Here is a 15818-nt window from a genome sequence, read left to right as displayed (position 1 = left end):
CTTTCTATTGTGTTTTCGGCTGTCAAGCCTCCTAGCTTCTGAATATAGTCGAGACAAAAAACAACTCCAAATGACTGCTAATGTAGCTCTGTGGCTGCTCAAAGATAGGCATTGAGACTCTATAAAGTCAATGCTGTTTACAGCTTGTTGTGTAATACATTGTATGATTTTACTGGTTTTACTTCCTGTTGCATGCTTTTTTATTTTAAAATGTTTCAGACTGTGATTTTAACCCTCCTTTATTTCCACCATATTGATGGACTGAGATGCCTACAATGTTGTGTTCCCTTTGGACTGACTAAAGCTAAGTATGCTAAACTAAGCTAAGCTAATTGTTTGGATCCAGAGCTATATTTAGAAGTATCAATCTCCACATCTAACTTTCAGCAAGAGGCAAGTAGTGTATTGTTAAAAATGTCAAATGCAATTACTCAACTACTAAACTGTAAACTTTACTCTACTAAGCTTTGCAGGATGTGAAATGTGTATAGATGCTGTGATTCAAAGCTGATATGTTTTGTGTAATGAGACCTTTGCTCTCGATTCAGCGCTCAATCATCTCTTTGGGGGAAAAAATATGAAAAATGTGAGAAAAACATCTTCCTGCAGTTTGTTTACTAAGCTGAGAGGGGAGATTTGGACACTGCCATCACTCAGCTCAATCTCCCCTCAAATAATCTAAAATGCTAAAAATTCCATGCAACTCATATATGATGCCATTTGTTCAGCTATTGATATGATTAAACGGAGAAACTGCAGACCCATTTTGTGACAACATTTGATTATTATGTGATGGATTTGAGATCCTTGACAAGAAGAAGCCCGGATAAAATATGCCTGTTCTCCTCTGCCAGCTGAGTTCAGATATATGCCATTCATCTATTATTCGTTTTATCCCTTTTTTGAATGATTATGTAGTAGCTGTCATGTGGCAAACACATATAACTAAATGCCAGCATTATGTAAATAGAAGAAAAAACCAGGCCATTATATCTTCCCTCAGGAAGCAGTCTTCATTTCCTATCTCCACCCCACTGATGCTGCTGATGGCTCGAGCTCTCCGCATACTGCATGGTCTGATAACCAGTCCAACACAAAAACTAAATGAGAAATGCAACACAGGTGCCAGTAGCACAAGCCATCCATTCAAATATAGTAAATAAAAAATCGCTGGAGTAAAACCATCCACAGCTCTCGGACTCTCTCACTCACATTATTTACAGGCCAATGGAATTGAGCTGAATGGCTCTTTGTGTTGCAGAGCAATCAGTGTGAGAGCTCAGCACATTGCATACAAACATGTAGAGTGTGAAATACAGTTCATTACATAATGACCATGGTTATTTAGCATACAAGATATGTCAGGAAGTCATGCAGGAAACATTTTGTTGCATTAAAATGTTTTCATTCTTCTCCACAGTTTTAAATCATCAGCTATCCCATGCAGGCAACTTCCACTGCACTTTATATGAATATGTCTCTATGTCTTATTTAGCTGAGAATTGTTGTTGTGGATTCACTTTGTGTTTGTGCATTTTTGCTTATCTGCCATGGTCTATTTATACGTTCTCATCTTACTTGCACAATTGATTTCTACCTCGGTGATTTTTGAACATTCAAGCAAAATGTGGAAACTTGAAATAAGCTGTCAGTTGTTTTTAACTTGACAATCAACATGTGATTAGTAGTCCAAGTTAGTAGTAACAAAAGTCTGATAATGATCAGCTTTTGTATTACAGTGATCATAGTGCTCAGCTTCATCGGAGCTTAGTTAAAATGTATCCAGAACTGTGAATTAAAGAGTGCTTTTTTCTTTAAGGGTTACTTGAATGAAAGGGCATTAGATTAGAGGAAAAAGGTAACTGTTACCCAGTATCTCAGTCAATGCAGACAAATTGCTTCAGTTTTGAAAGTCGGAAGAGTTCATTATGAAATAAAGATATTGAAAGATTTAGCTGCTATCCTGCTGTAGAAACCACAACATTGAGAGCAATTCAAAGAAACAAAAAGCAACAATCTTCTTGTCAGAAGTTTCTGAAGATCTGAAACTAAAAACTAAATGTAGCCTATCTGTCTGTGTATACTGGTGTGCACAGCCATGCTAACAAGTTAATTAATCACCTTGTCATTAGCTAAAGAGCTACGTGCTTCACATTTATCTTGGCACTTTAAGTATAATCAATCATTTTGAGGGTAAAAAGAAAGGACAGAAAATCTCTCAGATATTATTCCACATTGTTCAGATAGCTGTCTGGCTGGTAAATCATTGATTTGCATAGAAGAAGAGATTGATACAATTGTTATCAGCTTTGTGGTGATTGTATCTGCTTTCTCTTTTTATCTTGTTGTTGTAAAACCAATGTTTCAGCTAATTTCTTATCATACATCAGTTACGCTATGAAAGATAAAAGCAATGTTGCTTATTTATGATGTCTAGGCATGATAATAGTGTTCCTTAAAGGCCTAATACTCTCCAGGGAAATCAGATAACATGTCTACTTTTTGTTTAGATGACAAAAAAACTGCTTCAATATTTTTTAAGAAGTGCTCAAACAATTGTGAATGATATCCAATTAAGTCATCACTCGTGGTACAAATAAATAAACATACCTTAAGACTGCAATCAATAAATATGGCACACTAATCAAATTATTTTATTATGGCTGAGACAGAAAAACTAAAGACTACTGTGATGCTCTATCTCTGTAATATTAGGAGACTGTTGAACTAGCACATATATTAATACAAAATATATTCGTCATTAAAATGAAAATTAAAAGAACATACTTTTGTGCATTTTTAACAGACCTCTGCAAACCCGAACAATGGTTATATTAAACTATTTAGTAGTAGACATCGGGCAACTTTATGTCTATTGAAATGGTTAAGTTTAAGAGGGCCAATGTGATAACATAGTAAGACTAAACCTTGGTGCTGATTTACAAAAAAGCGGCTTTAAATCCTGTCAGAATAATTTATTTACAGGTATTTCAACTTGAAATGGGGATGCAATTTTTCTTGGCAGTTCAGTTGTAGTCTTAGATATGCATATGGACTACAAACTAATAACACGCAGGCAGCGAATAATCCCCCAATGGCAGTTATCTTGAAAATAATGACCCTCCAGAGTGCATATAAATAGATCAGAAGTGAAACAGGTGGAATATAGGGAGCAGCAAAAACATTCTCAAAGCTCAAAATAATGTAAAGAATACAAGCATAAAGACTGGTGAAAAAATCAGGTGACAGAAATCTGATGGCACAGCATAGCATGACTTTGAAGCCCCTTTCAATGTCAACAAAAGCAGGCTTAAAGTCAGCAGCTTTCTTTTCTGTGGGGATGCACGTCCGTCCATGATGCTGGCTTCATGGCTTTCTGTTGCAATCATGATGACACTCTTCAAACACAATGTGTTACGGTGAGTGAAGCAAGCAGGACCCAAATGCAGATAACGCTGAAAAAAGCCTTTATTTCAAGGATAAAAGAAAAATAACTTGGACACCGGTGAACTTATTCACAAACAAAAGACGGACCAACACTGAACACAGGACGAGACAAGACTAAATACAGGGAGGGGTAATCACGAGACGAGAAACAGCCGGGCAGGGGAGGAGAAACACAATCAGACAATTAGACACATCAGGGAAACTAACGACAGGGGAAAAACACAGGAAGAAGGACCAGACAATATACAAGGAGGACAATACCCATAACCAGACATACAAAACTATAAACGTGACATAACATGAAAATCCTGACACAATGAAATCCACACAATAATTTATTTTTTCTGAATCAAACCTCCCTGTAACATGACATTAAAGTAACCCTGCCCCATCAAACTGAACATCATACATTCACCTGGTTGCTATCAGATGCATACTAATAGGATCATCAACTTTTTTTAAAGATAAAAAGGTATTACAAAGTGAAACTCAATAAAGACTTTTTGATGGTGCTGCCAGAACTAGGTCATTCTTCACTTTGAAATGTTGGGCTCATTTTTAAAATGTCATTGCCTTTTTGAGAATCCTTGCATTAGTCACACGTCTCTCAAATAGCTTTATAACAACTGCTGTTATTACTCCCCTCCTCTTTCTGTCATCCCTTACAGACTTTATCTGTCTGTTCCTCTCTCTCTCGTCTCTGATCTTGTCCTCTCTCTGTGTTTTTATCCTGGTACAGTGAATTTTTCTTCCAGCCCTGACCAGGATTTCATTATTTGCCAAGAAAACAACATGATAACATCTGAATTTGTACACAAAAGCATAATATATCAGCTCATTGTTTCATTTTCTTTGCACTAGAGAGACAATTGGAAATGGATATTTCTAGTCTCTGAACTGTAATGCCTGTGTGATAAGATGAAACCCAGAAAAAGGATAGGCCAACTACACTGGTTGATCTAATCCTGAAAACCAGGACTCTCTTCCTTTGAGTTTTATGAGCCACTGTCCATGTTTACTTGGTAAAAAGGGTGATGTACTGATACTGAAAGTAAAAAAAAAAACTGACAGTCCCCTACGAAGACTAGTTTTAAAGGTCTTTGCGTAGATCCAGATTGCATTTAAATACACGCTGTCCAATCATGAGTAGTGCCTGACTCATCTACAGTACGGTAAGGGCTTTTTTTTTACAAGAATAGCAACATTTCAAGTGAATGAGATATATTCTCACTAATTCATGGACATTTAAAAATACTTTTGTTGCTAGTGACCATGAGATGAAGTGCCATACAAAGCTGCTCTGTGTTCCTCTAAATGTATGTAGGATTCATATATTTTTTTAACCAAGATAAGAAACTGTGTAATCACTGTGGAAGTTGGCATATGATTGCACAATATAAACGAGATGTTGATATCGGAAGTGTTACGGTTTCAGTTTGTAGCGAGGACCAATTATCTACTTCAGGATAACAATGTGTGCGGAGAGCGAGAGAGCATTGTCCAAATTGCATTTCAAAGTCAATTGGCTAACATGATAACGGTTTAAATATTTAATTGGCTTAAAACTGTGCTTGTAAACTGCCTACTTGTCAAACAGTCCTGCTCAGATGTCAGCGTCTCGCAACTCAAACTCTATTTTTGCCTCTAAAGTGGCAGCAGAGAAGAGGACATCTTGTCCTGGAAATTCACTGGCTTTACAAGGATCTTAACTAATCCCCAAGGGGAAATTCAGTTTTGAATTGAGAATCTGTTTTTCATTGCCATTACTAATTCAGAAATAAAACTATAAGGTGTGTTAACTATAGATGTAGCTGCAGCAGAACATGATAATTTAATCATAACACATAACAGAAGCAGTCAAAGGTTCATTCATGTTTCTGAGCAGAGAGAAGAGATTAGTAGGCATGAACAAGCATGCAGGTCCTTATTTATAAATAATTATCTTTATTTATGGATCACTTTTCAAGGTAATTATCTGAAATCAAACAATTTGAATTCAGGGTCTGCTGCAGCAATTGATGGCACTTCAATTAAAAGTGTCAGAAGGAAAATGGCTGGCATTGAACCTGAGGAAAAAATCATGTCTCCACTCCCATCCAGCTCAGCTGTTCTCCGTGTGTGTGTGTGTGTGTGTGTGTGTGTGTGTGTGTGTGTGTGTGTGTGTGTGTGTGTGTGTGTGTGTGTGTGTGTGTGTGTGTGTGTGTGTGTGTGTGTGCGCGCGTGTGTGTGCGCGCTCGTGTGTGTGTGTGTGTGTGTGTGTGTGTGTGTGTGTGTGTGTGTTGTTTTTTTAACTGTCTTAGGGGTTCACTTCACAAACAAATGGACCATTGAAACAAATCATTGTATTCAGTTGTGGAAAGTTAATTTACTCACGGACTCAACAAGTCCTCCAACTCATACGACCAAATGGGTCGATTGTTTAAGCCCTTATTACGACCAAATATGTCGTTTGTTCAAGCGCTTAATACGACCTATAATTACGTTTTAAAGTTGTCGGCCTCTAGGGCTCCCGTTGAATGCAAACGTTACAGATGGTCGTTTATTCACAAATAACCCTCTCTGTAAAATCCTAAATTGTAGGATAGTTTGGCCATTAAAACGCTTTATGATTAGATTTCTAGCGAGAAGTATATATTGTACTTTTAGAATCCACGTCCAGTCGTTATGTAGGATATATAGTTTGATAGATATTACGAAGATGATTTGAGGTTTCGTCAGGAGAACGGCAAGCTTCCATGTAAAGTTACGCGTTGAAAACAGTATTTCCGGTCTCGACGTTTTCATAATAAAAGCAATGATCAAATGATTTAACAGTGATATCTGCAGTACTCATCCACTAAAAAACATCAGTTTATCCTAGTTAATTATACGACATTAATTGGTTTAAATTGTGTACAATGCTTTTGTGTTTTTCCCATAGGGTTTTCTCTTTCGATTCTGAGAGACACATTTCTTTTTTCAGAGGTTTTGATAGGCTAAAATCACGCCGCAATGCACGTCGGGATATGGTGTTTATGTGATATGAAATCGGAAAACATTAAAAAAAAAATAATAATAATAATACTTTATTCCGAGTGTTCTTGCTTTTCTCTTTGAAAGTCATCACATAACGGCATTGTAATACACGGTTCGGCTGCATTAAATATTACATATCTGCCGTAGATATGTATTTATAGAGCCCTGATCAGAAGACCTTTTGACAAACTGGAAGAGATGCCGCCAAAACTGAATACGTGACGTGGACCATAAAATATCAACAATTAAACAACATCTTCCATTTCTTTTCACACAATACGTCTCCTTGCAGTATCAACACTAATTCGGCTGACTTTTATATTTGATCCAATAAGTAGATAGTCTGTATTTACACCATAACGGTGCACAGCTGATAGAAAGGGATTTTTTTGTAGTTTTTAAAGATATTACTGATTTTCTGAACTACCTTTCCAACTCCTCCTGCAGTTGACTGTTACAGGTCTATAAAAGTTTATGGTACAATGCATAAGCTTCACATTGAGAGACTGAAACTGTATTTTCCTTTACCGTTCTGTTTTAATTTCACAATAAAGTGAATAGTCATATTATGTTTGATATTATTATGTTTTATTAACTAGACCACTGGTCTAAACCGTACCTCCTAGTGGTTAAAGCACGTTATTGAATTTAGTTGTTGAATAAGTTTAATTTTTATGAAAACATTTAAATATTAAGAGTAGCCTACATACAAAATAGGGGTCAATGATAGAAATATAGAATAGAAAATATCAAGAAGATACTGTGATCTCTACAATAAAACAGTTTAGTGCAGGACGTCCAAATATATTAACAGGAGGATGTGCAAAACAGACAAACTGATAAGGCTGAATTTTACTCAGGTGTAACGAAAGTCTGATTTAAGGGTTGTTTATATTTCACATCATTAATCAGAATCTGCAAAGTAACAAAAATAAATGTAGTAGAGTAAAAATACCAGGTTGACCTCTGAATTGTAGTGGAGTAGAACAAAGTAGTACATGCTGCTGTAACAAAAACATTTCCCAACTTGGGATCAATAAAGTATCTTATCTTAAGATGATCGATGGCTACTGCCATATTTGCTAAATGTGCATCTGAACCTTGACAAGTGCATGTTTCAGGCTTATCAATTAACAACAGGAGGGGTCACAGACATAAGACCAGCTGTTAAATAAAGCTCTTCTGACCTTAGCTGTCATGTGGGTATATTAATGCTGCCCATTATGGGCACAAGCAATTTTCACCCATGTATTAATGATATGTTTTAAATTTGATAACACCAATGTGTTTCGTATCCCCTAAACCTCCAGGGATGTATACAGTTTAATACTGGCAACTTCTAATTGTGGGAAATACGAAAACGTCTTATAAAACTACAATTCCCAATAGAGACGTGCCATAGAACATATTGCGAAACACACAATAGCCAGCATGTGTAATTCTGGGGGGGAGGGCTGGGCTGGACCCGTCCAAGTCCAGTTTTGGATAGTCTGGCGTGGTTCCATTCCATTTCAAAGAGCTGTTTGACATTCGGCGTAACCTTGTCGCACTGCCACTCCAACATCCAATCACAGAGCTTGAGGGCTAATCACGGGGTTTGTAAAGCAAGGCGGATGTTGTAGTCCCAAACGATAGCTGGGGATTCTGGGTAGTGTAGTGTCTTCGGAAACTCTGTAGTGTCTAAACTCCGAAAAAATTATTTGTTTTTCCGAATCGAAGGTTAAAAACACAAAAGCATTGTACACAATTTAAACCAATCAATATTGTGTAATTAACAAGGATAAACTGATGTTTTTTAGTGGATGAGTAATGGAGATATCACTGTGTAATCATTTGACAGTGTGGGGAATACTTCCGGTTTTATTATGAAAACTTCGAGACCGGAAATACTGTTTTCACCCATGCTAACTTTACATGGAAGCTGCCCCATATACAGTACACGTTCTCCTGGCGAGACCTCAAATTATCTTCGTATATCTATCAAACTGTAGATCCTACACATCCACTGGACGTAGATTATAAAAGTACAATATACACTTCTCGCTAGAAATCTAATAAAAAAGCATTTTAATGGCCAAACTATTCCACAATTTAGGATTTTCCAGAGGGTAATTTGTGAATAAACGACCCTCCGGAGCGTTTGCAATCGACAGGAGCGTGTTGTTTCTTACACGACCACTAGAGGTGCTACACTTTAAAACCTGACTCTGGGTCGTATTTAGCTGCTGAACAATCGACCTATATGGTCGTTTTTTGTAGTAGGACAGGCTGCACGGACTATACTTCAGTAAAGTTTTGATGTATATGTTTTTCAATTGAGTATATCTGTTTTTTAATACTTCAAAAAGTGGAGTTGTTGTCACTCCACTGTATTGATTTAAAGATGGATTGATAATTTTCAAAAATACAGAATATACTTAGAAAACAAAGGATGCTGCATTATTATATACTAATCTAGCATTATATAAAGAAGTTAATGAGCCTTACCATTGCAGATTTAGCCTTACACTGATGCATCAATCAAGAAATAACTCTTTGACCTCAAATAATATTAAGCACCCGTACTAAAGCATTTAGTGCCAAAACCATATTTATGAGAGCAGAGCAGTTGATCCAATTCCCATTTCTCCACACACATATAAATGCGGTCTTTAAGACCTTCAGACCTCCCCTGCACAAATAAACCCACAAGGAGTGCTGACTCAAAGGTAGAGAAGACCCTTCAGCCAAATAAATACACACAGTCTGATAACCTTTTGGTCAGAAATCGAAAACCGGGAACATTTACCACAGAGAGTTGACAGTGGCTTCATTTAGGGAGTGTGATAGTGACAGAAAAGGGAGAGAAAAGTAAAACCTAGCTGCCCTCTCCTTTTAAGTTTCAAGAGCAAGAACACCAGAGCATGATGACAGATTTCTGCAAGTGGATAAAAGCCACCTTTCTACAAGAGAAAAGCTTTTTGGTAAGACTAAAAGCAGCACAGTGCCAACACAAGGTGTTGAAGAAAGAAATCTCAGTAATGGCACCAAGAAAACAGACCAGAGTTGTTATGCCATTTATTACCAATATTTCATGGCGATGTCTCTTATGCGGCTTTCACACCAGCGCTTTTCCCTTTCTAGCTCCGAGCGGAGCTTTTCTGGTTCAGCTCCGGTTTCCCTTTTCTGCTCCCGCTCTGTTCACACCGCCCAGAGCTACCGCTGCTGGGTCATGACGTCACCGTTTACGTGCCTGCTTCATAAAATCCAAACCGCGGAAATCCCTCACATCGACAACAACAACAATGGCCGATTGTATTGAAGCGCTGTTCGCTTTGGTTATCCTCTTACGAAACGAAATGGAAGGCATCGGACGACTTTACAAGGGACGACTTTACTTGGAACTTTACAAACATCACATGCGAAATGCAAGACTTGGTATGTCTTAAATGTCCGGTTAGGATGTATTAGAACGAAATCTAAAATGAAAATTGTAAACAAGCAATCTGTATGTAAAAAAACCACCTGTATGTAAATTGTAAATAAGCCATATGTATGTCAAATATGTCTTATATGTCTTAAATGACATGATGAATTGGAAATGGGGGACCCTGATGTAAACAAGACGAAAGTCTTTCTCTGGTCTGCATCCCCTTAACAATTGTATGTTTTGAGCTGTACTGTACTGTACCCAATATACAAGCTGTTAATAAACTTTTCAATCAATCAATCAAAGACTTCTTTGTGGTCTTCAGCATCTACTTCAACGACGAATCTGCCCCTGCCCCCGCCTCGACGTAAGAGAGACGTAAGCGACGCCGCCTCTTACATTACATTACATTGCATTTAGCTGACGCTTTTATCCAAAGCGACTTACAATAAGTGCGTTCGTCCAACAAAATACAACTTGAAGAAAACAGAATCATAAAAGTACATCAGGTTTCATAGAGCAAAAACATTTCAAGTGCTACTCAACTGGCTTTAGAAAAGCCAGTCCTTTATTAGTATAAAAGTGCTTCGTTAATAGTTCTATCGCTCGAAGTGGAGTCGAAAGAGATGAGTTTTCAGTTTGCGCCGGAAAATGTGCAAGCTATCTGCCGTCCTGATGTCAATGGGGAGCTCATTCCACCATCCTGGAGCCAGGACAGCAAACCCACGTGTTTTCGCCATTGGGAACTTGGGTCCCCCTCGCAGCGAGGGCGCAGCGAGTCGTTTGGCTGATGCAGAGCGTAGTGCACGCACTGGGGTGTACGGTTTAACCATGTCCTGGATGTACGAAGGGCCAGATCCATTCGCAGCATGGTAAGCAAGTACCAGTGTCTTGAAGTGGATTCTAGCAGTTACCGGAAGCCAGTGAAGCGAGCGTAGGAGCGGAGTAGTGTGGGAAAATTTAGGAAGGTTGAAGACCAGACGAGCTGCTGCATTCTGGATGAGCTGCAGAGGTCGGATGGCACATGCAGGTAGACCAGCCAGGAGGGAATTGCAGTAGTCTAGGCGTGAGATGACGAGAGCCTGGACCAGAACCTGAGTCGCTTTCTGAGTCAGCTGGGGACGTATCTTCCTGATGTTGTAAAGCGTGTATCTGCAGCAACGGGTTGTAGCAGCGATGTTTGCAGTGAAGGACAGGTTGTTATCTAGGGTCACACCCAGATTCCTTGCAGTCTGAGTCGGGGAAACAACTGAGGTGCCGATGTTGATTGTTAGGTCAAGAGTGGGACAATCTTTTCCCGGAAGGAAGAGCAGCTCAGTCTTGTCAAGGTTGAGTTTGAGGTGATGAGCAGACATCCACTGAGAGATGTCAGCTAGACAAGCAGAGATGCGTGCGACGACCTGGGTCTCTGAGCGGGGAAAGGACAGAATTAATTGGGTGTCATCAGCGTAGCAGTGGTAAGAAAAACCATGCGGGCTAATGACTGATCCGAGCGAGTTTGTGTACAGGGAGAAGAGGAGGGGACCAAGAACAGAGCCCTGAGGGACCCCCGTAGTTAATTGACAAGGGTCGGACTCAGACCCTCTCCAAGTCACCCTGTAGGTACAGTCTTTCAGGTATGAGGTGAGGAGGGAAAGTGCAGAGCCTGAAACTCCAAGTTTTTGGAGAGTGCGAAGGACGATCTGATGATTCACCGTGTCGAATGCAGCAGACAGGTCCAACAGGATGATGACAGAGGAGAGGGATGCAGTTTTGGCAGTGTGCAGTTCCTCCGTGACAGCAATGAGAGCAGTTTCTGTGGAGTGACCTGCCTTGAAACCAGACTGGTGCGGATCCAGAAGGTTGTTCTGATTGAGATAACAGGAGAGTTGTTTAAAGACAGCGCGTTCAAGTGATTTAGACAGGAACGGGAGGAGAGAGACAGGCCTGTAGTTTATAACATCAGACGGGTTGAGAGTGGGTTTCTTTAGGAGAGGGTTTACTCTTGCCTCCTTGAGACTGTTTGGAAAGTGACCAGAAGTTAGAGAAGTGTTGATGAAATGGGTGAGAAACGGTAGAATATCAGGAGCGATAGTCTGAAGGAGGTTTGAAGGGATAGGGTCCAGAGGACAGGTGGTAGATGAGGGTAAGAACCTCACTTGGAGAGAGAGGGGAAAAGGAGGTTAGTGTGTTGGTAGAAGGAGGGTCTGGTGACCCAGTGGTGAGTAAAGGTGAGTCAGAAAAAGAAGAGCGAATATCATCAACCTTTTTTTCAATGTGGGTAACAAAGTCGCTTGACAGAAGTGAGGAGGGGGGAGGAGCTTTTGGAGGGTCCAAGAGGGTGGAGAAGATGGAAAATAGTTTTTTAGGATTGGAATAGGAAGATTGGATCTTATCTTGAAAGAAAGTGCTTTTTGCCTGAGAGATCGAAGCAGAGAAAGAGGAGAGGAGAGCTTGATAGGTTAGGAGGTCGTCACGGTGTTTGGATTTCCACCATTTCCGCTCTGCTGCCCTAAGGACGGTTCTATTAGCACGCAGTGCATCATTTAGCCAGGGAGCAGGAGGGGACTGACGAGCCTTAGCTCCGAAGCTCTTGCCTCTCGACCGACAATTTTTTGGAGCTGGAAGTGAACCGGATTCCGGAGCTAAGAGGCGGCGCCTCTGCGGTGTGAACAGGAAAAAACGGTACTTTTCAGGCTCCAGCTCCGAGTCGGAGCTGAATTTTTTTTCATACAATCATACGTATTAGGATCATTTGTATTAATGTGGACCGGAGGGAGAGGGTGACGAGCATAAGTTTCACTTTCCTTTTTTATTTCAATTCCAACTTTGGTCATGAAGAAAATATTTCTCTGTTGTCCACGTTCATAAAGCAAAGCAACACCATCAGAGCATGGTGCAGAGTCTCTTGATGCGTTAAACTTTACAGTAGTCCGTCGTTCTTATTATACATCCATGTTGTCCGCTGTATACATTTTTTTTGTTTCCCGACAGCAGACGCATATTCATGACGTCCGCTGGCGCATCATAAATACATCGGATAGTGAAAGTGCAGTCGGATTCTCAAAGCACCGCAGTCTCTTCTCCTAAATCCTTTTGAATTCTCCTATCCACTATCCCTTAACCCCGTGACGTTTCACATAGAGGTCAAGGGATAGACGATAGGGATAGACGATAGGAGCTGATTTTTGGACTATTCGACTGCAGCCCTGGTGTAATTGTAATATTGGAGACAGGTGGTGGTGGGATTAGTGCACCAGAATAGCATATGTTTTTTATCAGGGAAAGCACAAGGAGGCCACAGGAAAGGCAAAGGGCAAGATATTAGAAATGGTCAAATGTATTTAGTTGATATTGGATCATGTGATAAATGCACAGAAACGACGATCTTGTCTGGACTTGGATAACTCCTTGCGTAAGATTCGCTATCTGGTGCCTCAGCTGCAGTTTACTTTTTAGCCACTATAATGTGTGTATAATCATCATCATCAGCTTTTATTTGAAGAGACTCTTGTCCATTATTAAAAGACATACAACACTCAAATATAAATTAAGTTATAATGAAGTTTATAGGGAGAACTTTGCTTTGTTACCCACAAGCATGTATTTTAAGACCACAACTACTGTAAGAAAAGCAAGCTGGACTCCTCACGAAGGTTGTAGAGATCTTGTTAACTAAACTTTTAATCGCGGATTTTTCAATGAGCGAGATGAAGTCATTTTAGAAACCGTGGGGAAACAACATCAGACCAATTAGTGTTATTTTATATCATAAGGTATTGTCATTAAGCATTATACTAAACTAGGGATTTAGTTACACATGTAAACCTTCCTCGTACAAAGGTGCTATTTGCATTTCATTTGATTAACTCATTTTGTGACTGAACTGAACTTTGTCAACATACCAGGGCAATAACGTTTATTCTGATATTAACATAAATGAAGTTTCTTGTGTTTATACTTTTTTGTAAAAGAGTCACTTCTGTCACAGGAAGTCAAACATTGCATTCAGTTATTTGATGAGAAAAATGTGTGTTTACCTGCTTCATTTATTATTTATAGCACAAACTGTTTGCCATAATGATATCTTGGAGATGCTTCAGGGGAAAAGGTGCTTGTGCTCTCTTTCTGAGCAACATTTACAGTGGCGATATTACAAATGTGTTTTTCATGCTTTGGACATATTCTGCGGCTCTTAAAAGCACATACATTATAATTATATAAAACATAATAAATAAGTATTACTGCTTTCAGGATTTTACTAATCTAGAAATATTGTATTTTCCTTCAAACGCTTAATCTCAATAACACTTATGACCATTGATGTTTGTGATGTATGGGCACTCATATATAAGGAGTAAATCATCACATTCTTAATCGTAATACTTAATTTTTTATATAGGACATTTCGTAGCAAGGGAAGGTTTAAGGCAGGAGAGGAAAAGGGGAGACTCAAATCACAAACGTTGAAGACGTTCAGGCCCGTGTGCATTTGTCAGGATGGAACTGAAGCACATATTTGAAGTATGTCAGACTTCTGTCACCAAAAAATACCAATAGACTGTTTTCAAAGTAAGCACAACAACTTTTAATTTTACCAAAACACATGCTAAAAGATAGCTGTAGGGAGAAATCATACCGAACGAAATGTTTAGTGTCATTTCAATCCATGGTCAATTACTGTCATTGCTGCCTGTCAATCACTCTGTGTGAGTGTTTCAGATATGACGGCACCATGACTGCAGCAGCACAAGGTTTGACCAGCAGACCAAGTGTGATGGCGTTAAATTGGACAATTTAACACAGTTAATTCATGTTCTCACAGGTAATTAACACAGTCAACTGTGTTCAAATTATTCTCTTTTTTCTGTATTTTTTTGTCCATCCTTGGCCTAAGTGTTTTGTAGTTCTGCTCCCTCTCAGAATATGAATCATGAAAGCATGTAATGCTTTTTAGAGAGGGCTTACAAGCATGTCTATGCAATTCATCACATAGTGGTGTGTAAATCTTCAGGATGTCATAAAGCCGACAATTCCCATTGCAGCAAAGCAATGAAAACATGTTTACAGTAAGCCTAGAGTAGGGGTGGAGGTAAATCCCTGTAGAAATGAGGATTGAGTCATCTTGTCTTTTTATCCATCTATCTGTTTATCTGTAACATGTTGCTGACTTTCAAAATTCTACTAGAAAATTGTGCCGACAGATCAAATTAAATGAAATGTCACATAAATATTATTTGTTGTGGTAAAAAGTGAAATGTTAACAACCATGAAAGGTGTAGGTGAATTATGATAACAGGGTTCAAATAAAGGCATCTAAATGTGTTTTACGAAAAAACACATGGTGGTCTATCATGATGACAGATTAATAAGTGAATTACAACAACTCACATACAAAACCCTGTTACTTATATGCATTTTACCATGGGTGAACCACAGGGGTCCCTCGGGTCCTTATTTTCTGCAGGGGTGTCTCCAATATTTTTTTTGAAAATGTTTTCAACAATTTTAAATATGTATGAAAATTCACATTTAGGCTACATGAATCCAACGTATTAGCAACGATAAATTGTCTTTCTGTTGAAATAAATAAAACCATAGCAATGGCACTTTAAGCTTCCCTTTAAGGTCCAGTTTATTATGCAACTCAATTTTATACATGAAGTTAGCAGGGGGGCTCGACTCCCTTTTAGCTAAAGGGTCCTTGGTCTGAAAAACATTAGCCACCCATACACTTAACATTTAAAATTAATGGAATTGTTTTGCTATGAATTACTTAGACAGCATATCATTTAAGGACCTTGTTATGCATGCTTCATGGGTATACGTAGAGACACAGTATTTGCCAAGGTTTACAAGTTCCATTGAATGTATCCCTGAATGCTGAATGACAATCATTCAAAAATATTTCTACATAACTGCGATTTATTTAGTTTTAGATTTGGTGATTTCAAATAGTTTCCTCAAT

Source organism: Gymnodraco acuticeps, unplaced genomic scaffold (assembly GCF_902827175.1).
Source record: "Gymnodraco acuticeps unplaced genomic scaffold, fGymAcu1.1, whole genome shotgun sequence".
Lineage (NCBI taxonomy): Eukaryota > Metazoa > Chordata > Actinopteri > Perciformes > Bathydraconidae > Gymnodraco > Gymnodraco acuticeps.
The sequence above is the reverse complement of the archived record's forward strand: the minus strand, read 5'-3'. Positions refer to the sequence as shown.